Consider the following 26,529-nt stretch of genomic DNA (forward strand, 5'->3'; position numbering starts at 1 on the left):
AAGAGGGAACCTTCGCAACAACCTTTGTCATATTAGGAATCCCAAAATAAGGTGAGTCATGCCCGTTAGTGTGCACCTTCATCCTAAAAATGACTTAGCTGTAGTTTTAATAGCTTATGTCCATCTTGGTATAATGCTGTAAGTGAGTTGTGATGAGCTGTAATCACCTTTGCTTATAAATTTGATAGACTGTGGAAACAGTTCCAAACCACAGAAGAGACATTTCAGACTCTGAGCTTGCTGCCTGGTATGACATGCAGAGAATTTAGAATAGGAGTTTTGGATGCTGTTGCCACGTCTTTACAGCCTGTCTTTTATATTGGAGTTTTAAAAAGTCAAAACCCGACAGGGTGGTTTGGTTGCTGCACCCCACTGAGAAGTCAAGAAAGTAAAAGGTAAGGGGGTGTAGCCAAGGGCTTGTCAGGGGGACGTGAGTGACACGAGTCCACCCACAGCAACTGTTCCATGAAGTTATGAATCATATTGTACTCGACTTGTAATTTCCACCCAGGAAGGGAAAGCTACTGAGCACTATTGAAATGTTTTGTTCAGAAGTTTCTCAGAGGGAGGGTCTTCATAGTGTTTTATGGAATAATTTGCATTCTAATCGGCATAATTGAATTATTGCCATAGAATTTGCATGGTATGGCTCCAGTAGAAATACTTTCCATTAAGAAAGAAATACTCCTTAGAGGGGGAAAAAATGTCCATCCACTGTAGTATCCAGTCACATGACAATCTCTATTTATTCCTCTTCATAACCCCATGAGAAGGGTCATCCTCACTGGATTTTCAATTTCTTAACCAAAGAAATTAGTTGAAAAGTGGAAATCCAACCTGCTGATAGTTTCTTTATCTGTCCACACCTAACAATGCGTTTGACTGATTCTTCTATTTAAATTGACAGATTATTTACACCTCTGTGAATTATAATGTTGCTGTGGTCTTTCTTTCCTTTACGTGTGTGTGTGTGTGTGTGTGTGTGGTTAGAACGTCTATAGTCAGGCTAAAATTCAGATCCCATCTTTATAATTCTTGTTTGTGTAATACGAATTTATCACAATGGCAGGATAGTGGATTATCATACAGCCTTCAAATATCACACTGATTAAGGCAGTGGAGAGCCATAGGGAGATGATGGCATGTTAAGTGAAAAAGAATAGGAAATTATATCTTTGCCATGTTTTCAAGTACTTAAATTGTGCATGTAGAAGCATGGGCTGAAAAAGAAATATGGAAAAAAGAAACAGATTGTTGGTTGAAATTATGGGATTATGAGAGTTCCCTCTCCACTTTTTATTCTTTTGTTTTCCATTAACACTCGTACAACATTGCTTGTGTAATAAACGTGATTGTAAAATTATTCAGCTGGGTGATTAACAATAGCCAAGATATGCAATCTGCTTAAGTGTCCATCAACAGATGAATGGATAAAGAACATGTGGTATATATACACAATGGAATATTATTCAGCCATAAAAAAGAATTAAACCTGTCATTTCCAGTAACATGAATGAGCCTGGGGGGGCATTATGTTAAGTGAAATAAACCAGGCACAGAAAGACAAATACCACATTATCTCACTCATATGTGGAATCCAAAAAGTAAAAGGTAAGGGGATGTAGCCATGGGCTTGTCAGGGGGACGTGAGTGACACGAGTCCACCCACAGCAACTGGAAGTTGCTGGAAATAGAGTAGACTAGTGGTTACCAGAGGCTGGGAAGGGTGGGGTGGGGAATGGGGAGAAGTTGGTGAAAGGGCACAAAGTTACAGTTAGGCAGGAGGAAGTTAGATAGGAGCAAGATAGCAGTTGTGGTCTAGGCGTAGTGGCTCACACTTATAATCCTAGAACTTCAGGTGGCTGAGGTGGGCAGATGGCGTGAGCCCAGGAGTTTGAGACCAGCCTGGGCAACATAGCAAAACCCCATGTGTACAAAAATTTAAAAAATTAGCCAAGAATGGTGGCAAGTGCCTGTAGTCCCAACTACTCAGGTGGCTGAGGTGAGAGGATCACCCGAGCCTGGGAAGGTCCAGGCTGCAGTCAGCTGTGATCACACACTGTACTCCAGCCTGGGTGACAGGCTTAAACATTATTGAAACCCCATCTCAAAAAAATAAAAATAAAAAATAAGAATAGTTACAGTTAGATAAGTTCTAGTGTTCCATTGCACAGTATGATGACTATGGTTAATAAAAATTTATTGTGTTTTTCAAAGCAGCTAGAACAGAGGAATTTGAATGTTCTCAACACAAATGATAAATGTTTGAGATGATGGATATGCTAAATACACTTATTTGATCATTAAACATCGTATACAGGTATGGAAATATCACATGCACCCCATATATATGTACAATTATTATGTATCAATTAAAAATAAAAGAATAAAATTATATTTCAAAAAAGTACTTGGTTACAAGAGAAGATCTATCATAAAACGAATAAAGTTTAATAAATAAAGGACCTGAGTTACAGGTCCTTTCCCTTGCAGGGCCCCTGTGAGAGCCTGGGTTGCTAAGAGTGATAGTTCCAGGTGGAGAGAGGAAGCCGGGTTACAATCAGGAAACATTTCTGTCAGCGTTTCGGGTAAATTGCTTAAAGGGATCTCAGAAGAAAAGGAACTAATTCTCCAGCACTCCTGTAATTTGTCATGATATAATTTCTCATTCTAAGTAAATATTCGCTTTCATGCCTAATTTTATATTTGCAATTTTGCATTCTTCTTCTTAAAGAGGGCTCCCATAATTGTATAAGCCCCACGCCTCACAAAACCTGAAGGTGCCTTTGGTGAGGAGGATCATCAGAACACCAGCAGAGTACCTTGAAGTGTGAAATCTAGCACTGGATTCCATCGCTGACTTTTCCTAAGAATCACTGTGAATGCTCTGGACAAATTGCTGCTGCGCTGGGTGCTCCCCGTGTCATCACACTTCCTAATTGTACTTCCGGGTCCTCTGAAGCTGTTCCCAGTGCTTAATCATAAGAAAAGCAGCTCCAAATACTAGTTCAGAAACTCAGGTAGAAAGAGACCTTAAAGGTCATGTCCAGCCACTCTTCCGATGCTTGAGTCTTCTCTTCAGGAGGCATCTGGGCCTGGGCTTGGACCCCTTGCCTCAGTCAACCCATTAGAAGGGTCTTTCCTCGTCTTGAGTCAAAACCAGTCCACTGCTACTGGCATTGCTCTATACTTCCAGGCTGTACAGAAGATGTCTAACCTCTCAGATGAGAATGGCAGAGGAAAGCGAGAAGAAAGAAACTTTAGTTGTTCCTCAACTTCCCAATTAGGCACACCATTAGGGGTTTTTAATATGGTGCTTGATTTAATCTTCTCATTAACTTTCTGATGTAAGTATTATTATTTTATTCTAGGGTTCCCCGATGTAGCAAATAAAAATAGAGGATATCCAGTTATATCTGAATTTCAGATCAAAACAAATGATTTTTAAATAAAACATACACTCCCAAAAGTGTGAAATTAATTTGTCCTTGGACAAGAGATACGGAAATGTCATGTATTGTACCTGGAAATCCTGTTATTATGCCCATTTTTGGAGCTGAGGAAACTAAAGGTAGGAGCCTAGGTAAGTAGTGGAGCTGGAATCTAAGCCCAGGTCCTTGATTTCAAAGCACCACCCCATGCCCCACAATATCATACACTGATTTAGTATCTGCCTCCTACCTACCCCCCAAAAAATGTGAAATTAATTTGTCTTTAGAAAAAAGCTACCAAAGCTATAAAAACAAAAGAAAACAAATGTATTCGCAGCGAAGAGAAGACAATCTCCAGGAAACTACTGCTTCGTTTATTTGACACTGGGCAGAACTTCTGGTGAGAAATCAGCAAGATCATAGCCTGGAGTGAACACTGGAGGCATGAGATGTCCTTGAGAAAGAGGCTAGAACAGAGGGCAGAAAGCCTCTTCTATTAAAGCAGTTGTTTTCCAGGGTCTCTGGAAAGCTGCTTGCTTTGTCGTGGCAGTGGTGGGGAAGGGGAGGCTGGGACCCTAATGCATGACTTTCCACCTGGGTGTTACTGGCACCTGATGTCCTAATCATATTTCCCTGTCACCTCTCAGTGCTGATTTACTTTCTCCTCCCATTCTACATGCTGCAGAACTAATTGCCTGCCTAATTGCCAAAACTAATTGCTGTGACACTCATTGTTCATCTGCTCCTTTCTCTGGCTTGAGCTCAGGCAGGTGGCTCCCATGAAGGCAAGGGTGGAATTATTCCTGCTTTGGGGCCAGGATGCTTCTGAGTGATGGCCCAACAATTATCTTCCTCATGGAGGTGGACCAAGGAATCACCTTCCTCACTGAGCAGGGGACAATAATTCTTGGCAGGAGTTCCCCTTCTTCTGCTGTGAGATTTGGTAGCTTTGACAGGTTGTGAGTCAGTAAAATTGTACTTTTCAGGGAGTTCCTCTCTCCCATTTGGAGATTAGGATTTGATTTGTTGGTTAAGAAATTGACCCAGAGAGGTGAGACAGCTCCTTGCTGGCCACATAGCTCATTCATGGTGAAGTTGAATCTGGGGCTCAGATATCCCAATTCATAGCCCAGAATGATTTCTACTGCACCACACCGCAACTGTTACAGTTGCACTAATTACAGTTTTATATTTCCTTATAAACTTTTATCAAACCACTATCGAATAGTATGTCCTCATTGGTAGCAAGAATAATAAATATTTATTCAGTTGTTATGAATATTAAGCCACTTTTTTTCATGTAATCGTGAAAAAAGGCAACATGACAGAGATGCTCTCGGTATCCTTATTTTGTATCAGGGAAAATGGAGGCAGAGGGAAGTTAATAACTTGCCCAGGTCTGACGCCAGATCCCATCCTCTTACCCCCACAAGGCCATGTGCAGATTCCTCCTGACAGCTTCTGGATTCTGATACACGAAAGAACTTATGAAGATGACTTGAAGGTTGGAGCTGGAGCAACATGAAACTAATCAACCAGATTATGCAAATTATTATGTAAACTCCTATTATTGAGCCAGGATTCATGACAGCCCCTTTCTTCCAATGCTGCTGAGATAAAAGCAAATGGATTGCAACACTAACTTGGGATGAATTCAGGGAGCTTGGAAAGAATTCCTGGGATTTTCTGGGCAGTGGAAAAGACAGTGGGTTGGGAGTCAGGGACCTGAAGTTTAGTTCTGGATCTGGCACTAGGTAGCTGCATGGCCCCAGGAGGACCTATATGCCTCAGTTTCTTCAACTGTGAAATGAGATAAGACTCCATGCTCTGGAAGACCCCTGCCATTGTAGGCATCTCGGATGGCATGTCCAAGATGGAAGCACACAATGGCAGAGGCTTGTAGTGACCTTCAGGACAGCTTTCCAGTAGCTGTAAATAAAAGTCTTATTGTTTGATTCTTGGTCTTTCCCCCCTCTCAGTGACAGGAAGAATAATAAAAGCAATGGCACTATTGTGTGAAATAAGTGTTTTCTCATCCAAAAGAAAACATGACATATACAATAGCAAACCATTTGCAAGCTGAAAAAGTAATTAATTGTATAATTCACTGAACATGATAGGAAAAGTGAATTATGATAAAGGAGAAGGACTGAGAGTTAACAAATGAAAATTTTATTTGAAAGTTTTAAAATTTTGTTTTTTTTTAAAAAGGAGAGCATTGAAAGGTGATTAATCTACAGAAAGAAAGAGCTATTTCAAACACATTTAAAAAGGCACAATTAGAAGAATACTGGAAAAATACAAAGAAAAATTCAGTTTGATCTGAGAGGGGGAAAAAAAGCTGTTTTCATGAAAAACAGATTTTGAAGTACTTTTGTCATCAGCTTCCTTTCAATTCTTCTGGTTAATTTCATGAAGGCTGTGCGACCTTTCAACTTCCAAATGTTTGTAGGAGGGAAGGGTGGTAAGGTGTGAGTCGAAAAACAATTAATTTTCAAGGTATGGGATTTTATAGTAGAGACTTCCTTAGCAGGATGGACCGTGACAGGGTATTAGTGATGGAGACCTTGGGAGGAGAGGGCAGAAGATACGGGTTTGAGGCCCTGATGTACTCTGCCTGCTGTGTGATCTTGGACAAGTTCTGACCCCTCTCAGGGGTTCAACATCTTCCTACCTACATGAAGTGATGGGATCAAACACCCCTGTGGCCCTCTCTAGTCTATATGTTTGCATTTCTAACTGTAGAGCATGATAAAAAAAATAAATCAAAAGTCAGTGGTCTTTAGGTTACTAGTCAGGATGAAACTCAAAAAATCTATTTTTAAAATTATGAGTATTGGGTGTGGTGAAAATATTCATATTTGGGGTCAGAGAGTTTTTCTAATAGAATCAATTCTAGAGCATTCAGACTTGCTCTCACCCCAAAGAGGAAGTGAATGAAAGCTCTTCTTTCTCCTCTGCTGCTTTCTTTGTTCATGGGAGTATGCAAATTTTTCTGGCAACACAGAAGACTGAACACAGGAAGCCTGAACCCCATGAAGCCATAAGGCTTAGCATGGGCGTGGCGGGTGATCAGCCCTTCATCTGTCATTCAGAACTCCATGCTGCAACACAGAAGGGGAAAAAAACCTTCTGCTCCCTGTTTCAACCTCAAGGGCAGAGAACATAGGCCGAGTTGCTGTTCCTGTCTCACAATCTGGAGGCCAGAAGTCTGAAATCAAGGTGTCGGCAGGGTTGGCTCCTTCTGGGAGCTGTGAGGGAAGTATCTGTTCCAGGCCTCTCTCCTTGGCTTACAGATGGCTGTTGATATGGTTTGGCTGTGTCCTCACCCAAATCCCATCTTGAATTGTAGTTCCCATAATCCCCACGTGTCATGGAAGGGACCCAGGGGGAGGTAATTGAATCATGGGGGCAGTTACCTTCACACTGTTCTCATGAAAGTGAGTGAGTTCTCAGGAGATCTGATGAGGGGACTTTCCCCATTTTACTCACTCAGTTCTCTTCCTGCCACCCCTTGAAGAAGGACGTGTTTTCTTCGCCTTCTGCCATGATTGTAAGTTTCCTGAGGCCTCCCCAGCCATGCTGAACTGTGAGTTAATTAAACCTCTTGCCTTTATAAATTACCCAGTCTTGGGTATGTCCTTATAGCAGCATGAGAATGGAAATACAGCCGTCTTCTCCATGTGTCTCTTTACATTGTCTTCCCTCTATAAGTGTCTGTTTCTGTTATAAGACACTAGTCTTATTGGATTAGGGACTCTAATGACCTCATTTAAATTTGATTACCTCAGTAAACACACTATCTCCAAATAAGGTCACATTCTGAAATATTCGGGGTTGGGACTCCAGTAATATCTTTTTGTGGGGAGACACACTTCAATCCACAACATACTACAAGAGAAGGGAGCTGCTTACCACTGTCCATTACCTGGAATCAGTTCAGACAAACATCATCTTCCTACATGCAAAGGAGAAAACAGTTCACCTGGGCATTTTTGCTATGGCAGGAGGAAACGTCAATATCAAACCATTGGAGAAGGTATCTGAGTCATTCAGTTGTGGCAGCAATCGCCTTTCCTCCCCGCACCCCCTGGCTAGGCTGCTCCATGTTGGGAGGCAGTGTGTTCAGTACAGCCACAGTGAGCTAAGTGAGGGCTTCAGCTGCGGGCTGGAGTGACCCAGGGAGGAACTGCCGCCTATCAAACGGAAACACCTGCCACAGTAGGTTCACTGAAGCCTGAGAAAATAAAAGTCGAGGGCTCTGGGCTGTGCCACCACCAGTCTCCACCACTATTCTGGGGCAGAATGCACCTATTGGCTCACAATGCTGTGAAAGAAAACAAGAAAGTCGTGATGGTGAGCACTGCCCTGCGGAGAAAATGAGCCACTGGAGTAGTTCTGAGGCAGGAGCCAGAGGATCTGTGACTCAGAGGCAGTCAGGGAGTGGGACTGGGAGAGGCTGGACCCAGTGGTCTAGTGCCTCATCTCATTCCAGATACGTGACCTAAGATCTGTATGTGTGTGCCTGTGCATGTGTGTGCCTATGTGTACGTGTATATGTATATGTGGCAACATATATGTGCATGCATGTAAGTCAGTACGCATGCATGTGCACGTAGCGGGGGGGGGTGTGGGTGACTGGATAGAGGGAGCATGGGGAAAGGGAGGGAAAAGAGGGTTAAAACCGTGACAGGATAATAAGCATCTGAAATACTTAACTACAACAAAATGTTCTGAGGCTTTGTACAGCCGTATTTTCCAAACTGCAGGTTGTGGCTCAGCAGTCAGCTGGGAAATCAATTTACCCATGCAGAGATTCTTAACCTGGGGTCTGTGGACACTGCCCTCTCCCCACAAGAGGCCCAAGGATAGAATTGTATTTCAATATCATTGATTTCCTTTGTAAGCCTAACAGTTTTGCTTTGTGCATTTAAAAACACTCCAAGAAAGAATCCATAGGCTTCATCACATGGGGTAGAAATGGCACGTGCACACACACACGCATACACACACACACATACACACAGATACACATACACACACATACACACAAACACATACACACACACACAAGGTTAAAAATCTCTAGGTCAAAACCAGCATTTTAAAAAGTTATTAGGATAACTAGATAATAAAGAAATTAAAAAATTTGAGCTATGAATGTAATGAGGGTACTGTTTTGTGAAACTTTTGTTTTAGATATACAAATACTTGTGTATATAAAATATACATATGTATATGTGTGTACATATTTATGCACACACATATTTATTTATTTATTTATTTTGTGATGGAGTCTCGTTCTGTCACCCAGGCTGGAGTGCAGTGGCATGATCTCAGCTCACTGCAACCTCTGTCTCCTGGGTTCAAGAGATTCTCCTGCCTCAGCCTCCTGAGTAGCTGGAACTACAGATGCGCCACCATGCCCAGCTAATTTTTGTATTTTTAGTAGAGACGGGGTTTCACCATGTTGGCCAGGATGGTCTCGATCTCCTGACCTCGTGATCTGCCCACCTCAGCCTCCCAAAGTGCTGGGATTACAGGCGTGAGCCACCCTGCCTGGCCATTTATTTCTAACTGTAGAGCATGGGGCAAAAAATCGATAGCCAGTGTTCAATAGCCTACTGGACATTAGGGTAAAAGATTTTTTTAAAAACATTTAAAAAGTTATGAGTGAGGAATGCAGTGGGTCATTTGTGTTTTGGACTGGAGGGCTCTGCTATTAGGCAGACATTTGACTTTTCACTCGGCATAGCCACATTCCAGCCAGTCTCCCAGTGAATGGTGATAAGCTGGCCCTGACCATGCCTGTATGGCTACATCCCTCTCTGCCTTGTTGAGGCCTGAGTTAATTTGAAGTGTTGCAGAGACATGTGTTGATTCCTGTGGCTACAAGTCTTCCGGAAGTGTCAGAGGCAGAGGTATTATTTCCTGGGAGGGGTGTCTTCCTGTGTACTGCTGGTGTACCACTGGTATATGCCTGCCCAGAAGTTTGTTCTTTCACACCCAGAGGGCAACCTGAAGAAACAGAGATAGGGTCTCCCACAGAATGGGGCAGCAAAAGAAGTAAAGCAAAAGTGAAGAAAAGAGAAATAGGAGGCAGAGAGGGTCGAGATGTAGCAAGTGTTCAGGAAAAGGGGGGTCAGATAGGAGAGAGAAGCAAACAGAAAAATCAAAGTGTATAAAGCAAGTGGTGGGACTCACTGAGCTGTAGGTGTAGTAAGAAGCTATCACACCAGCCTGTTAGCTCCCTGCAGGATTCACAGCATCAAGGATGGTGAAACCGAAAGAAAGAAAGAAAAGGTAGTTCAGCAGGAAAGATCAACAAAGACAAATCCTGGGACGAATCCAAACTGCTATTAGAATCGAACCAAGCAAAGATATGACCACCTATGTTAGCGACCTGTTGCTTAGTTTATTTTAAATGAAACTCATCTTTACTTGATTAATTTAGAAAATCTGAGATTCACTAGAGCAGGAACTTTGCCTTCCTCAGTTCCTAGATCAGTACCAGTTACGTGATGAAGGCTTAATAAATATTTATAAAGGAATGTTAATTAATCAGCTGGTAATTGATATGTAAAATTGCTTGAAAGTATAAAATAATAGTGATAACTAAAAGTAATACAGTGCATTATAGTTTAGAAATCAACTTCATGGTTATCTCATTTAATCCTCACACAGTCCCATCAGGTATCACCATGATCATCCTCACCTTAAGAATAAGACACTAGTTTGAAGCCACTCTATGATTTGTGCCTGGGATTTTAATCAATATTCTCTGATGCAAAAGCCAACCTAGCACTTTGCCTCTTTGGGCATGTTGTATATTCCCACTCATGATAAATGCTTTGTGTATTTAAGTAGGCATATCCATAGTAGGTATGGGTATCAGTTTGGATTCTCCAGGAAGCAGACACCGTGATGGAATTAGGAGTGTATGAGGAGGAGAGGGTCACACCTGGGAAAGATAAGGGGAGACTGATCAAGGTGGGGCAATGTATTAGTCCATTTTCACACTGCTATAAAAAAATACCTGAGCCTGGGCAATTTATAAAGGAAAGAGTTTTAATTGATTCACATTTCCACATTGCTGGGGGAGCCTCATACTTAGAATCATGGCAGCAGACAAAGAGAAACCAAGGACCTTCTTCACATAGTGGCAGGAGAGAGAAGAGCCAGTGAGTGAGGAAGTGCCACTCTTTTAAAATTATCAGATCTCATGAGAACTTCCTAACTACCATGAGAACAGCTTGAGGGAAACCTTCCCCATTATCCAATCACTTCCCACTAGGTTCCTACCTTAACACCTGGGGATTGCAACTCAAGATGAGATTTGAGTAGGGGCACAAAGCTCAACCATACCAGACAGGGATGCTTATGTGCCACTTATGAAAGGAGAGGCAGAAGGAAGCAGGATGGAGCTGGGAGTGTCTCAGTCCATGATGTAGATCTGATAAAGTCTTAGCCAATACAATGGAAGTCCCATAGCAAAGACTGCCTGCAAAAGAGCCCCACACTGGATAGAAATGGCCTGGCCTGGCCACGAACCTCCATGCTCAGGCAATGTCTGGGTCTGCCTAGGATGTGCATGGCCTTGGCTTGGAAGTTAAGGTGGATTCTACAGGCAGTGTAGCTGGATGCTGTCAGCTAACTGCACATCTTGCAACCGGACAGCAAGTTATTCCTTGAAGGGAGAAGCAAGTGATGCACCTCATGACTATATATGTTTACATTTTTAAAGACATGACATTTTAACACAATTCCTACTTAAATACTTTAGCTGGCTATTGTTTTCTTTACTTTACCCTGACTTTCTAGTTAGTGAACTATAGCCAACATAGAGACCAAATGTCCCAGTTTGAAAATACTAAATTCCTACCTACAGGGTTGAGAGAAGAGGAGGGATTATGCTAGATTGAGGAATTAAAATTTGATACACTGGATCAGGTCAACTGTTGCAAAAACACAGGTGCTGCCAGTCCATTTTTCACATCCCTGGCAGACCTGGCCGATTGATCACAGCACTCTTCCTTATGAGTTGTGTTGTCTGCCTCAAAATTATTTTCAACATTGTGATCCAGACAGCCATTCCCAATCTATCACCATTGGCGCCTAAGATGAAACCAATTTATCATCCCATCACTAGGTAATAGGGGAAAACACAGGTCTTGGAGCAGGTGTGTGTGCCCAAATGCTTGTGAGGGTGCTAATGAGAGTGTGAGATTGAGGGAGATGTGATGAAAATACACACTTGAAATTATTTATCAATTAGAAGGTTAGGTTTTAATTTTTTAATTAATAAATCTGTTTGAACCCAGAATACCTTTTTCCCAGAGGCAATATTACAAATAAGGATTATATACAAAAGTCAGCATCTAAATCCCTACCTATCTATATATAAGTATTAATGCATTTGCTTTTGGATCCTAACAATAAACTCAATGTTCATTGACCTTAACAAATAGGGTTTTATTCTTTCTCCCATAAAAAGAAATCTGTAGGTAGGCAACTATCAGCATAGGTTCGGGGTTTTAGCAATAGATCTTTGTGATTCTCTTGCTACTTTCCTCGTAGTTACAGAATGGCTGTTGTTCCAGGCCTTGTCTTCAATATTATTTGGAGGTAGGGTGCCCCTATTCATCAGGAAATTCAAAACTCTCTAAGTAGTCTCCCCCAGAAGAATTCCATGTACATTTCATGGGCCAGACAGGATGACATGACGGTCCCTAGCTTCAAGAAAGATGGGCAAACCACAAATTTTATTTTCCAGCCCCTGTGCTGGGAGGCAGCAAGGGAGAAGGGGTTAGACATAGCTTTTAGGTAGCTTGCCAATAGTGAATGGTACTTAGACCAAAAAGATAGCAGTACTAGTTTTCTAGAGGTTAAAATAATACTCGATGTTTTCAAGCATGAGCAGAAATATCCTGCATTCACCCCTCTACTACTCACTTCTGCTTTCTAATAAGAAGAATTTGATAAATATAATGAGCATCTCTGTATATTTGCCGGGTGAGTGTGGATTCTACATGTTTGTGCTTTAGCAAAATAAATTACTACTTTGAGTTTTAATAGACTTATGTCTTAAAATCCAGTCATTGGATAGATTTAAGGTGAAATGCTGTTGATACATTACTATTCACTGTAGGATTAACCAACCAATCCACCACAATTTAAATGAGAATTTAAAAATCAAATTAACAGTGAGTTATAATGAAAGGTAAGAATGGCAGAAACGGAAATCTCCAGCCCATTCATATAACAACACTCAAAATGTATAGCCCATTTACTAAAAATTACAGAAGTTCCAAACTATCTCCATGTCTCTAAGTGAGTCACATGCCAGAATTAACAGTCCTTTGGTGCTATGTAATCTTCTTAGTATAGTACAGAATTAAGTCATTGGTAAACTGTAATAATGTGTTAATTTTAGATCATTATGCCATAATGTAGTAATCCTTAGTAAATACTTAGTAAGTTACTAGAAAGTAGCTCTTCATCATATGCAAAAAATAAAATTGAAGACATTACATGTCATTGGCTTCCAAGAATTGGAGAAAGGAAATTTTAGAGTCAGTTTTTGGTTCATCTATAGGACAGTATGTTGGATCATATTGTAAAGAATTGTGATGCATAGATGAGAGCACTAGTTTGAAATCAACAGCTGGATTTGACTTTCCATTCCACCTCTGACTACTTAGGACAAGTCTCTTAAGCCCTGCATAGCCCAGTTTCCTCATTATTAGACTGGAAACTACTAACGCAGAAACGATTCTACTTACAATATGGTTGTAATTGAATCTGTTTGTTGGAAATTCCAAAGTGACTAAGCTTGCTGTCACAAATGCACTTCCAGGAATAGGAGCATGAATCAGTTTCTCAAAGCTTTAATAAAAGCTGGTCTTCTTGTTTATGCATGTCCAATGCCATGTCTGCCTAGGTGATAAAATAATGTTTGGTGCATAGAAGGCACTAAAAATATAGCTTTTGAATGACTGAAGGACATTTTCCCCCAAATTATTGTCATTTGTCATTTGTCTCTGCTGGAAGTCTGTGGGGGCAGATAACTGTTCTCCTTGGGGATCTCCCAAGTGTCCCGAGGAGGCTCTTAGGAGCCACAGCCTGCTTCTCGTCGCCTCACCCCTCATGTGGATGTGAACCAGACTGGAAGAGGCATCCCTTTGCCTTGAGGCAACAGTTTCAAGATCAGAGTCTCTTTGGCCAGCTCTTAAACTTCTCCCATGCTAGCCCTCCCTGGAATGAACAGGAGGCTCCTCTGCCCATCTAGTGTCAAGGTGCCGACTCAAGGAAAGTCATCCTTTGTCTTCCTCTTCCATTCTCTTGCTGATATTGTCCACGGGCAAAGGCACAGCACTTTTGTATGTTGCACGACTTGCTCTTTGCCCTTTATAGTCATTTCTACTGTTGAATAATTCATCCTATATTTGTGTGAAGAGTTCCTCTTTTTCTCATCACTTCTAGTTTTTAAAAATCTCTTCTGTTTCCATGGTAATTGTATATATCAACAAGGACTTTGAACACTCTCCATTTTCTTGGATTTATTGAACCTGATGTGGTTAATAATGCTCGGGAAAACTTCTCAAAAAAAGACTCTCACAAACACAGCAAAATGCATTGATGGTGAACAGCATAGTTTTTGAGTTCAAAAAGCAGCAGTATACATTCCATATCATCTACTGGTAGGTACCATGTAGTATGTTCTCACAGGAGAGCTTGGGATTTTATCTGTGAATATCCATAGGTTGAAAGTTGGTAAGCGAAAGAACATCTGTAACTAACCTACTTTTTTCTACAGGTTTGTTGTTGGGATAAAAGTTAAAGTGCTCTAGTGCACTGTAGCCTATAAAATGTTATCCTTTCTGTGACGCATACCCCATTTCCACAGTGCCATGTGGGGACACAAGGAACAGATCTTTGTCCACCGGAAAAGTGGAAAGAGTTGAATTTCCTCTTCACTCCAAACATGACTATGCATGCACATGCACACACACACACACACACACACACACATGCACACAAACTCCTAAGAGCTGGAGGCAGGGATCCTGGCTCAGAGTTAGAGCTCTCACAACAGGAAGGATAGAGACAAAATTCCTAGTTGCTGATCACTTGCTAACTCTCTTCATTTTCAGAAGAAAACACCTCCCGGCATTTGCTTAATGGAAGGCACCTTTCTAGTCAGTCACTTGACAAGTGTTCTGAATTGAATTTTAAAAGGACAGAGGTTGAGATTAGGGTTAGGGATTTTTATTACATCTCAAAGTGCCTGTATAAATTACACAGTGGGGATTTTCAGTTGAAAGCTTTTCCAGTTAATAAACAGGAAACTCATGTATTGGCATTTTTGTAATGCTGTAAGAATGGGGAAGTGTAGGTTTTGGCACGTATTCATGTAAACAAAAAGTGAGTGACGAATTTTTACCTTGAGTTTTAGAATCACACTCTTATAAATAATTTACATACAAGGAGAGATCATAGAGATAACCTGTAGAAAAACAGAAAGATGAATTTTTTCCAGCTAAACTTGTCTTGGTGCAGAACTATCTTGGGCATATCAGATTTTATAAAGATACTTTTCCTCTTACATTTCACACTTCACTTTCACTATCCAGAAGCCAAGTGGAGGCATTTTCCCTGATGAGTGGGAGTTGTAAGGACTAGCTCAAGAGTAGAATAGGCTTAGGCAAAACTATAATGTAGGGGAAATCATTCATGTAACCTGAATCCTATTTTAGTGTCTTGAGCCTAAGCCCTATCTTAATCCCCAGAACCCCAAAGTTCTGCAGACAAAAAGTTCCCCAAAGAAGTGGCCTCCTGATCTTTAAACAGAGTCCTGGGATTAATCTTCCTTTTGCTGCCATCTAAAATTTAATAACTCTAATATTCATTTCCTCGGGGCCTCAGCTTGTGGTAAAGCTAATGTATGCCAACATACCCAGAGTTCTTATGATCTAAAAGTGTTATTCTCCTGGGTAAGTGGTAAGTAGTTTGCATTTCAACAAGGATAAATAAATGCCTTGGTTCAAAAGAATGACAGGATAGGATTGTTAAAAATATTGCTTCCTCCAGGAAGCTTCTGCCTCCCTCTATCCTCATGGATTAGAAGTTCCCAGGAAGGCTCCTAAGTAAAGTGTGCTTCTCCTGTCATGGTACTTGGCACCTGTCATTGACAACACTTGTTTAATAAGCTCTGTGGGTACAGCCCCATGTATATTCATATACATATACTGTTATATTAATTCCCACCACCCGGCTCCCTGATGAAACACTTGAAGGACATTAATAAATACTGTCTATTGAAGAATGAACAATGCTAACGGTTTCAGGAACTCTAGAAAGATAATAGAGTGAGGGAGAGAAAAGCAGTATTTGAAGGCCAGATGGCTTTCACTGATGCTTCCTACTTGGTTATTTTATAACTGACAAACCTCTGAAAGTGCCATTTAAAAGTAATAGTTTTCACAGGAAGGGGAACATCACACTCCGGGGACTGTTGTGGGGTGGGGGGAGGGGGGAGGGACAGCATTAGGAGATATACCTGATGCTAAATGACGAGTTAATGGGTGCAGGAAATCAACATGGCACATGGATACATATGTAACAAACCTGCACATTGTGCACATGTACCCTAAAACCTAAAGTATAAAAAAAAAAAAAAAGTAATAGTTTTCAGTATCGCTTTAAGTGCTTTAGAATCACACTCAGCATTGGATGTAAGTGGTTAAGGAAGGTAGCCTTGATCTGCTACTGCCATAGATACCTTTAATATACAGAAATTACACAGAAAGTGTCATGGCATTCTTGTTTTACCCAGTGAGGAAATCCACTATTCAAATTGAAACCAATATGGAAATTACTCCTTCCATCAAAAGGAGCAGAGAACAAAAACAAAAACAAAATCTCCTCAGCTCCACAGTGATGACATAGAATGTTCAGATAAGAAAGAGAAAGAAGGCTTTGGGAAAACAAAAATAAGAAAGTATTTCAATGGCGTTCCAAGTGGCTAGAGTTTTGGCTCAATGTACTGGCAACACAGTGATAATGGCTCTTCTCAAAGTAAAGTGAACTTGGAACAAGTGAATGAGGAAACACTGAAAATGGGTGGGCTGAGAAAAATGCACCCTCTCAGAGCATGCAGTGAAGGCTCAGCTGAATTAATACAAGGAAAGGAAATTTTACCCCAGACTATAGATCACTCGTTTAACCTTTCTCATGGGAGTCTTCTTCAGTTGTTAGTGAGGGGGAATTGTAGATTTATATTAGACCTGCACTGTAATATAACACAGAGTTTAGCAATGCACTGTGGCTAAGACAACTATATAACCAATTGGATGAGTTCTTAATGATACCACACTCAGTTATTTTCAATTCTGCTTTTCTTTCGTTTTCCTTTTTTCCTTCTCATTTTCTCTCTCTTTCTATCATACTTCAAGTTAAAGAATCTCTTTATATGCTGCCATAGACAAATATATATGAACCAGGTAGACCAAGAAACTAGGTAGTACACAAAGTGGCCAAACCCAGTAAAAGCCTATAACTTCTACTTGTTTTACACATACACACACACCACACTCATTTAATTCCCTCAACACCTCTACTCCTTTTATAAAAATTTTGGCCGGGCGCGGTGGCTCACGCTTGTAATCCCAGCACTTTGGGAGGCCGAGGCGGGCGGATCACGAGGTCGACAGATCGAGACCACGGTGAAACCCCGTCTCTACTAAAAATACAAAAAAATTAGCTGGCGTGGTGGCAGGCGCCTGTAGTCCCAGCTACTCGGAGAGGCTGAGGCAGGAGAATGGCGTGAACCCGGGAGGCGGAGCTTGCAGTGAGCCGAGATTGCACCACTGCACTCCAGCCTGGGGGACAGAGCGAGACTCCGTCTCAAAAAAAAAAAAAAAAAAATTTTATGCCTCCCCTTTTTTTGGATTAGTAAACAAATTCAGGTAGGCTCAGTCATTTGACCAATGACAAACAACTAGAATATGGAGCAAGAATTTGAAGCGTCAGAGTCTGTACCCTTTTCCCTGAATATCTTGGGAGATAATTGGTACAAAGTACATACAAATCAATATTGTCATTATTGTCTACTTAGATAACAATGCAGTGTCTTCATTCATAATGGATTACGGTTCCCCACTCAGGAAGAGGACATTTTTTTAAAAATTACATGATACGGTGTAAGGAAGGGATCCAGTTTCAGCTTTCTACATATGGCTAGCCAGTTTTCCCAGCACCATTTATTAAATAGGGAATCCTTTTCCCATTGCTTGTTTTTGTCAGGTTTGTCAAAGATCAGATAGTTGTAGATATGTGGCATTATTTCTGAGGGCTACCATTTGACCCAGCCATCCCATTACTGGGTATATACCCAAAGGACTATAAATCATGCTGCTATAAAGACACATGCACACGTATGTTTATTGCGGTACTATTCACAATAGCAAAGACTTGGAACCAACCCAAATGTCCAACAATGATAGACTGGATTAAGAAAATGTGGCACATATACACCATGGAATACTATGCAGCCATAAAAAACGATGAGTTCATATCCTTTGTAGGGACATGGATGAAACTGGAAATCATCATTCTCAGTAAACTATCGCAAGGACAAAATACCAAACACCGCATGTTCTCACTCATAGGTGGGAATTGAACAATGAGAACTCATGGTCACAGGAAGGGGAACATCACACTCTGGTGACTGTTGTGGGGTGGGGGGAGGGGGGAGGGACAGCATTAGGAGATATACCTAATGCTAAATGACGAGTTAATGGGTGCAGCACACCAACATGGCACATGGATGCATATGTAACAAACCTGCACATTGTGCACATGTACCCTAAAACTTAAAGTATAATAATAAAAAAAAAGAAAGAAAGAAAAAAAACTACATGATACAACTGAGCTTGGAAGCTATCCATGCATAAGTTTTAAAACCCAGCAGCTTCATGGTTTCCTCCTTCTGTTGGCCTGGCCAGTGGACACAGTGGTCACATTCCTGGCATGGAGATGTCATTCATGATAGGTGTTCTTGAATTGAAGCCTAAGACTCCAGGACTTTTGTGGGTTCCTCCAGAATCCTACACTCCTTATACACTCCCACAGGGTGCCTGCCCAGGTGAGTGGCATGCTTCATGGTATCCTTTCAGATTCTATCACTCCTACTTCTCCAACCCTGACTTTACAATATGACCTGGGGCAGGACTAGAATGTTGGTATATTTTAATTTGCTCCTATGCCAAATCACAGTGCTTATATTTGCAACTCTGAGAATTGATGGGGACAATAAATAGATTTAGAATTCACATGTATGAGCACCATGAAGTACTTTGAACTTCACTAAATGGGGAAAATACAAGACACTACATTTAGAAATTGTTTAGGAGCAGCAAATGGAGAGAAGCAACATTTTTGCTTTAAAAAAAAACACATCACAACCCCTTGATTATGTGCAGCACACAATTTAACAGGTGTGTGATTTGTTCATTTATTCATAGACTCATGGACCAACCATTCCATCACAGCACTATTGTCTGTGAAGCAAAACACATTTACAACAAACTGTATCATCTCCTCAGAGAGACTGAATTAGCCCATCTAAAAATCCTTTGCTTCCGATTGAAAAAGAGGGTTAATAATCATCAAAATGATGAACATAAATAAACTTTACCTCAGTAAAGTTCTTTCCATCTTTGGATTTCTGGGTCATCTCTAACCAGTGCTTGATATGAAAGGGGGAAAAATAAAACTTGTGTATTATTTTTAGTGGATAAATGGAATATAATTGTTTCTCCATGTGTATCTAGAATTATGGCCTTCTTGGGAAAAGTACTACAGCCCCTCTCTTCCCTGCTCACTCATCTTTTTTCTTGGGAGAAAGATGGTTTTTCTGATTGGTGAGACTGGGGAAAACTTGATACCCACTCTGCCAGATTTCTTTACCTGACAAAGTTAAGTGTTCATGAGTCATTTCTCTTTTTCTCTAGGTCTCTCAGACCCAAGTGTTACCAGTGAAGGGTGTCCAGGTTCTTGGTGCTTTGAACAAAGAATTGGACAAAACTCACAAAGCAAGAAAAGAATGAAGCAACAAAAGCAGAGATGTATTGGAAATGAAAACACACTCCACAGGGTGGGAGCAGGCCGAGCAAGCAGCTCAAGGGCCTAGCTACAGAACTTTCTGGGGTTTAAATACCCTTTAGAAGTTTCCATTGGTTACTTGGTGTACACCTTGTGTATATAAAGTAGTGGCCTGTGATCAGTCTGATTGGTTGGAAGGGACCAATCAGAATGCTAACGTCTGATTAGTTGTGGAAAGTGACCAGTTAGAGGCTGAAGTGAAGTTACAAAGTAATACTCCCATGCAAATGAAGACTTGGCCCACAACCAACCTGATTGGTTGTGAGAGGGGACCAATCAGAGGTACTTTCAGTTTTTCACCTGCAATGCAGAAAAAGGGTGGCAGGGGAGGGGTGCTGCGAAGGGAGTAGCCTCTGGTCCTTTTGTTACTTGGGCACTTGGGCGTGGAAAGTGGGGGTTTTCCTTTTGATTTAGTTCTAGGAAGTCAGCGTGAATTGGCCTTAGATTCCTTGCCTCCAGACCTTATTCTCCTGCCTCACAAGTGCTCCTAGGAGCTGTACATGCCTGTCTTTGTCCCCATGTGGTCAGCTCGTTACAGGTGGGTCCTGCCAGGTCTCTCGTTCTTGCCTCTCTACTTCAAGATGGCTAATAAGTTCTGGTCCAGTGAGTCCCCAGTGCAGACATAGAGCAGAAGGGAAGTAGGTCCAGTTGCATTTCCTGCAGTTTAATAAAGAACCCTGCGCTCTCTGGCCCATTATCTAAAGCCTATTTTGTGCTTGGAACGTGCAGTGTTATCCAATCCAGCTTTACCACTGCTAAAGCTGATACCACGCTTTGATCCTCTGCTTGCTCATTTTGCCAAGTTCTTAACTGCATGGAATTGGAAGGTGAGGGCTGGATGATTGATTTTTCACCCTGCCCCCAAACTCCAACAACAGAAACCAAGGGTTCCTGAAGAGAGAGGGGCAGGGCAGCAAGAGGGAGACTGAAAGGGGGGGCGGGGGCAGGACAGAATGTCTTTGAAGTGTGTGTTTGCCTAAGGTGTGTGTAGAAACATAGCTACTTTTCAGTTTCTGCCTGCCTTTAATCCATTACAATGTCCTAATTAAAAACATTTAAAAAGCTACATTGGAAAATGATTCCTGAGGCTAGAATGCTGTTGGCACAGTGAAAAAGATGCAATCAATAAGTACACAGACAATGTCAGCCCGGAGACCTTTCAGAACAACATGTCTACTCAGGGGAAAAAAAATTACAAGTCGCTTTAGCCTAGTTAAATATTTTCCAAGATCTTTGTTAAATTTCAGGTAATAATATTTCTTCCTTTGAACAAGCATTGTATGTTTGCCTTTGACTGAGAATGGCCTAGGCTAGAGACCATTTGGTATTCAACTTGTAACTATTTTAGTATGGGGCTGGACCCCAAAAATTCATGCTCAATGAAATGATTTTCACTTACTGAGATGAATTTACTTTTTGCTTCCTTCAGCAATTCATCAATCTAATGGGAGAAAGAGTAGCTATCATAATAATGAGAATAGACTTCTAGGAGCATGAGCCAATGTCAATACTTTATTTAATAATGCAAATTCTATTACTATATATTTGGTCTCAATCCAAATTTGCTTTAAATTGAGTTTTCTTGCCGTTGCACACTCCTATCTCTCTGAACACACACACACCACACACACACACACACCACACACTTGTTTTATTGCATTTCATTTTATTGCACTTCTCAGAGAATGTGTTTTTTACAAATTGAAGATTTGTGGCAACTTTGCATCAAGCGAGTCTATTGGCATCATTTTTCCAAGAGCATATGCTCACTTCCTGCCTCTGTGACAGCATTTTTTTAGCAATAACATATTTTTAATGAAGGTATGTACATTGTTTTTTAGACATAATGCTATTGCACACTTGACTAAAATATAGCCTAAGTATAATTTTTATATGCCATGGGAAACTAAAAAAAGTGACTTACTTTATTGTAATATTTGCTTTATTACTTTGGTTTGGAACTGAACTCACAATATCTCTGAAGTATGCCTGTATAGCTTTTCATAACACAGATATCACATTTGACCAGATCCTATTGTTACTGAACAATGTTGATGATAACATTGATGATATCAACCACTATTACTGGTATCATTATCAACATATCAATAAACATTTTTAGAACATTTTAAAATTGTCAGCTGGGTTTTGGTTAAATACTTCTTGTCTGATATATTATAGCCCAAAACAATAACAGTAGCTGAAAATACCAGAGAAGATATACCTTTTAAAGTAACATATTGTCATAATGTATAAGTATCAAAATTTCATACTGTGGCATGACTGACATAAAGAACACTTTGTTGTTGTTGTCATTTTGTTGTTTGTTTGTTTTGAGACGGAGTCTCGCTCTGTCACCAAGGCTAGAGTGCAGTGGCACAATCTTGGCTCACTGCAACCTTCACCTCCCTGGTTCAAGCAATTCCCCTGCCTCAGCCTCCCGAGTAGCTGGGATTACAGGCGCCCGCCACCACGCCTGGCCAACTTTTTTGTATTTTTAGTAGAGATGGGGTTTCACCATGTTGGCCAGACTGGGCTCGAACTCCTGACCTCAGGCAATCTGCCCATTTCGGCCTCCCAAAGTGCTAGGATTACAGGTGTGAGGCACCACGCCCAGTCACAGAACACTTTTAAACCATTGAACCGATAAAGGGGCTATAAAACTCTCATATTTCATTCTTTTTTTTTTTTTTTTTTTTGAGACAGGGTCTTGCTCTGTCACCCAGGCTGGAGTGCAGTGTTGCAATCTCAGCTCACTGCAACCTCCGTATTCCAGGTTCAAGCAATACTTGTGCCTCAGCCTCCTGAGTAGCTGGGATTACAGGTGTATGCCACCAAGCCCAGCTAATTTTTGTACTTTTAGTAGAGACAGGGTTTTGCCATGTTGGCCAGGCTGGTCTCGAACTCCCGACCTCAAGTAATCTGCCCGCCTTGGCCTCCTAAAGTGCTGGGATTTCAGGCATGAGTGACTGCACCTGGCCTATTTCATTCTTTATATGCAGAAAACTCTAAATACTTCTAGGGTAGGTGGTTCTGAGCAGTAGGCATCTATGTATTTGAGAATATTATGGAATCTTCTGGTTTCTCCAATCCTGTCCACCTATCTTCATTAGGATGTCCTGGGCATCTCATGTGTCAGCAGTGCCGTTGACCCTTGAACAACACGGGTTTCAACTGCCCTGGTCCACTTATACATGGATTTTCTTTTGCCTCTGCTATTCCTGCAAAACTAACCCCCTCCTCTTCCGCCTACTCAACATGAAGATGATGAGAATGAAGACCTTGATGACTGATCCACTTCCACTTAATGAATAATAACTATATTTGTTGTAATTTTCTTAATAATATTTTCTTTTTCCTAGCTTACTTCATTGTAAGAACACAGTATATAATACATATGATATACAGAATATGTGTTAACTGACTGTTAATGTTATTGGCAAGGCTTTGGGCCATCAGTGAGGTATTAGTAGTTAAGTTCTTGAGGATCAAAAGTTATACTTGGATTTTCAACTGCATGAGGGGTTGGTGCCCCTAACCTCCACATTGTTCAAGGGTCAACTGTAATTTCCCAGCTCCCGTTTCTCTGGTTTCTGACCTGCTACTGACCTGTTTCCAGCTTGGCTTTATAGTCTCCTACTTCATATCCCCTTTTATTCCTTGAACCAGGCCTTTGACTTTGGGCTTCCTTCAAGAATGCTTGGCTCCTTCCCTCCTGGCTACACATACACATTGTTAGGAGGGATAAGCACCCTAGCAGGCTCTAGATGCAGCTGCTGTCCTAGTTTCTCTTGTGGGTGGATTTGGGACAGCAGGAATTCAGACCATAATGTGGTTGTTCCTCATCCTTCTTTACCTAACTATTAAGCATTGGATTTCTTCAAGGCTTAGTCCTAGGGAAGCCTACTTACTAACCCCGTATGCTCTCTGAAAGAAGAAAAATCCACATTTATTGAGGAGCTAAATGAGTGGTTACTAAATACTGAGAACTATGCTAAAAGTTTTAAATGCAACAAGCCATTTTAATACTCCCAACAGCATTATAAGCTAGGGAATACTATATTCTTTGTTTTTAAATATATGGGAAATTCAGAGTATTTGAGTAATTTCTTTATGGTTGCACAGCTAGGAAGTAGCAGAGCTGGGCTGCAAACTGAGGTGGCTTCATTCCAGGACTCCTGCTCTGAACCACTACCCTATATTGGCGTTGGTTTCTGTGGAAATCTTTAAGTTATCTCATCCACACTTTTGAGTTCAATCGCCATCAAAGCATTGATGACTCCCAAACTTCAGTTGCCTACTCAACATCTCCATTTGAATGTCTCAAAAACACTTCAAAGTAACCACATTGAAAAGTGAACTCAGGTACCCCAACCTCTTCAAACCCAATCTTCTTACATGTTTTCTTCATCAGTGAAGGAAATCATCTTCCATTAGTGGTGTGAGCCAGATACCTCGGTGTCATCATTGGCTCATCACTCTCCTTCAACTCTGTACCCAACCCATTATTAAGTCCAGTGATTAACACCTCTGAAATATGTTTCAAAGCAGTCCTCTTCTCTCTGTCTTCAAAGCAACCACCTTTGTCCAAGACACATTATCTTTCATCCAACCTAGTGGATAACACTGTGCTAGTTAGGGTTCTTCAGAGAAACAGGAACAATAGGCTATACAGACAGTCCTTGACTTTGGGTGGTTCAACTTAAGATTTTTTCACCTTACAGTGGCGTGAACCTGTCTCAGTTTTGACATCATATAGTACAGTATTCAATAAATGACATGAGATGTACAACACCTTATTATAAAACAGGCTTTTTGTGGCTGGGCGTGGTGGCTTATGCCTGTAATCCCAGCACTTTGGGAGGCCGAGGCGGGCAGATCACAAGGTCAGGAGATCGAGACCATCCTGGCTAACACGGTGAAACCCGTCTCTACTAAAAATACCAAAAATTAGCCAGGCGTGGTGGTGGGTACCTGTAGTCCCAGCTACTCAGGAGGCTGAGGCAGGAGAATGGCGTGAACCCAGGAGGCAGAGGATGCAGTGAGCCGAGACCACGCCATTGCACTCCAGCCTGGGCAACAGTGCGAGACTCCGTCTCAAAAAAAAAAGCAAAAAAACACAGGCTTTCTGTTTGATGTAGCCTACAGCCTCAACTGTAGGCTAATGTAAATGTTCTGAGCATGTTTAAGGTAGCCTGGGCTAAGCTATGATGTTTGAGAGGCTATGTGTATCAAATGCATTTTCAACTTCTAATATTTTCAATTTACAAAGGTTTATGGGAACATGACCTCATCATAACCTGAGGATCCTCTCTATATATAGATGTATAAAAAGAGATTTATGAGGGATTGGCTCATGTGATTGTGGAGACTAAGTCCCACAGTCTGAAATCTGCAAGCTGGAGGCCCAAGTCAGCCAGTGGCCAAAAGGCCAATGGTTTAAGTCCCAGTCTGAATCTGAAGGCCCAATAACTGGGAGCACCAATTTATGAGGACAGGAAAAGATGGATATTACAACTCAAGCAGAGAGAGTGAATTTGTTTTTTCTCTGCCTTTTTGTTCTAATGGGGATCTCAAAAAATTAGATGATGCCCACCTATGTTGGTGAGCTGATCTTCTTTATTCAGTCTACCCACTTAAATGATCTTTTCTTTTGGAAATGCCCTCAAAGATACATCAAGAAATAATGTTTTCCCAGCTATCTGGACAGCTTTTAGCTGAGACAAAGTGACACATAAAATTAACCATCACAATCCCTGGCTGGTCTCCTCCTATACAGCCTTGTTCCTCTTCATCTGCTCTTTACACATAGTCTAAGTGATCTTTTCAAGATGCAAATCTGACTATATCAACTCCTACTTCAACCCTTTAATGATTCTCATTGTTCTTAGAGAACAACCTGCTTAGCATGAGACCTTGCAAAGTCTGGCCTCTGCCTGGAGCTCCAAACCCATCCAAATCTGTTCTCCCTTGCTCTGCGCTCAGGCACAGCTGCCTTCTGTCATTTGGACCTGTTCAAACCACTGCGGAACCTTTGCACATGCTATTGCCCCCACTGTTTGAAAGGCTCTCTACCCCTAAGTCAGGTTAACTTTCACTCATTCTTCAGTTTTTAGATCATATATCAATTCTTTATGGACATCTTTCCTGGCCGCCTCCCAACAACAGGTTAGGTTTTCCTGTCATATACCCTCACAACACCATGAACCTCACTGTCATAAAACTTAGTACAGTTTATAATTATGCTTTTATTTATGTGATTATGCAATGGCTATCTTCTCCAATGGAATATAAACCCCATATGGGCAGGGACCAGGTCAATGTCAGCTGAGCAGTATATACCCTGTAGGCATTGGATAAATATTCATTGAATGAATTACTTTAAAAACACAACAAAGTTAATTTTTTTGAGACAGGGTCTCACTCTGTCACCCACACTCAAGTGCAGTGACATGATCATAGCTCACTGCAACCTTGAACTCCTGGGCTCAAGCAATCCTTCCACCTCCACCTCCCGAATAGCTGGGACTACAGGCATGCCCTACCATGCCAGGCTAATTTTTTTTAAATTTATTTTTTGTAGATACAGCGTCTCACTATGTTGCGCAGGCTGGACTCAAACTCCTGGCCTCAAGTGATCTTCCTGCCTCAGCCTCCCAAAGTGCTGGGATTACAGGAGTGAGTCACTGTGCCTGGCAGTTAATTTTAAATATAACAGATTAAAGGGTAAAAACTAAATCTATGGTGAATGATAGATCGCATACTAAATTTTAAGTCAATTAAAGTGTTTCTCCATTCTTGTATTGTGAACTTCTTAACATACTCTGAATATCTCATTGTATAATCCTTTTAATTTTGTCAGTGGCATGTGACAGAAGGACATGATCTGGTCTTTCCCGTCCCTGGTCCTGAGACTTGTCCCTACTCTGATGTG

The 26,529-nt window shown here is 41.2% G+C and overlaps 1 protein-coding gene across 1 annotated transcript in view; it reads left to right on the top strand.

The window, feature by feature from the left end:
* Positions 1 to 6,540: 6,540 nt before the first annotated feature.
* Positions 6,541 to 26,529, top strand: part of HHLA2 (HHLA2 member of B7 family) — a 263,843-nt gene continuing 243,854 nt past the window's right edge. Inside the window, exon 1 of the mRNA XM_063630628.1 lies at positions 6,541 to 6,984. The gene's annotated coding sequence lies outside the window, so the exon portion shown is untranslated. The remainder of the gene's footprint in view (positions 6,985 to 26,529) is intronic.

Source organism: Symphalangus syndactylus, chromosome 21 (assembly GCF_028878055.3).
Source record: "Symphalangus syndactylus isolate Jambi chromosome 21, NHGRI_mSymSyn1-v2.1_pri, whole genome shotgun sequence".
Taxonomy (NCBI): Eukaryota; Metazoa; Chordata; class Mammalia; order Primates; family Hylobatidae; genus Symphalangus; species Symphalangus syndactylus.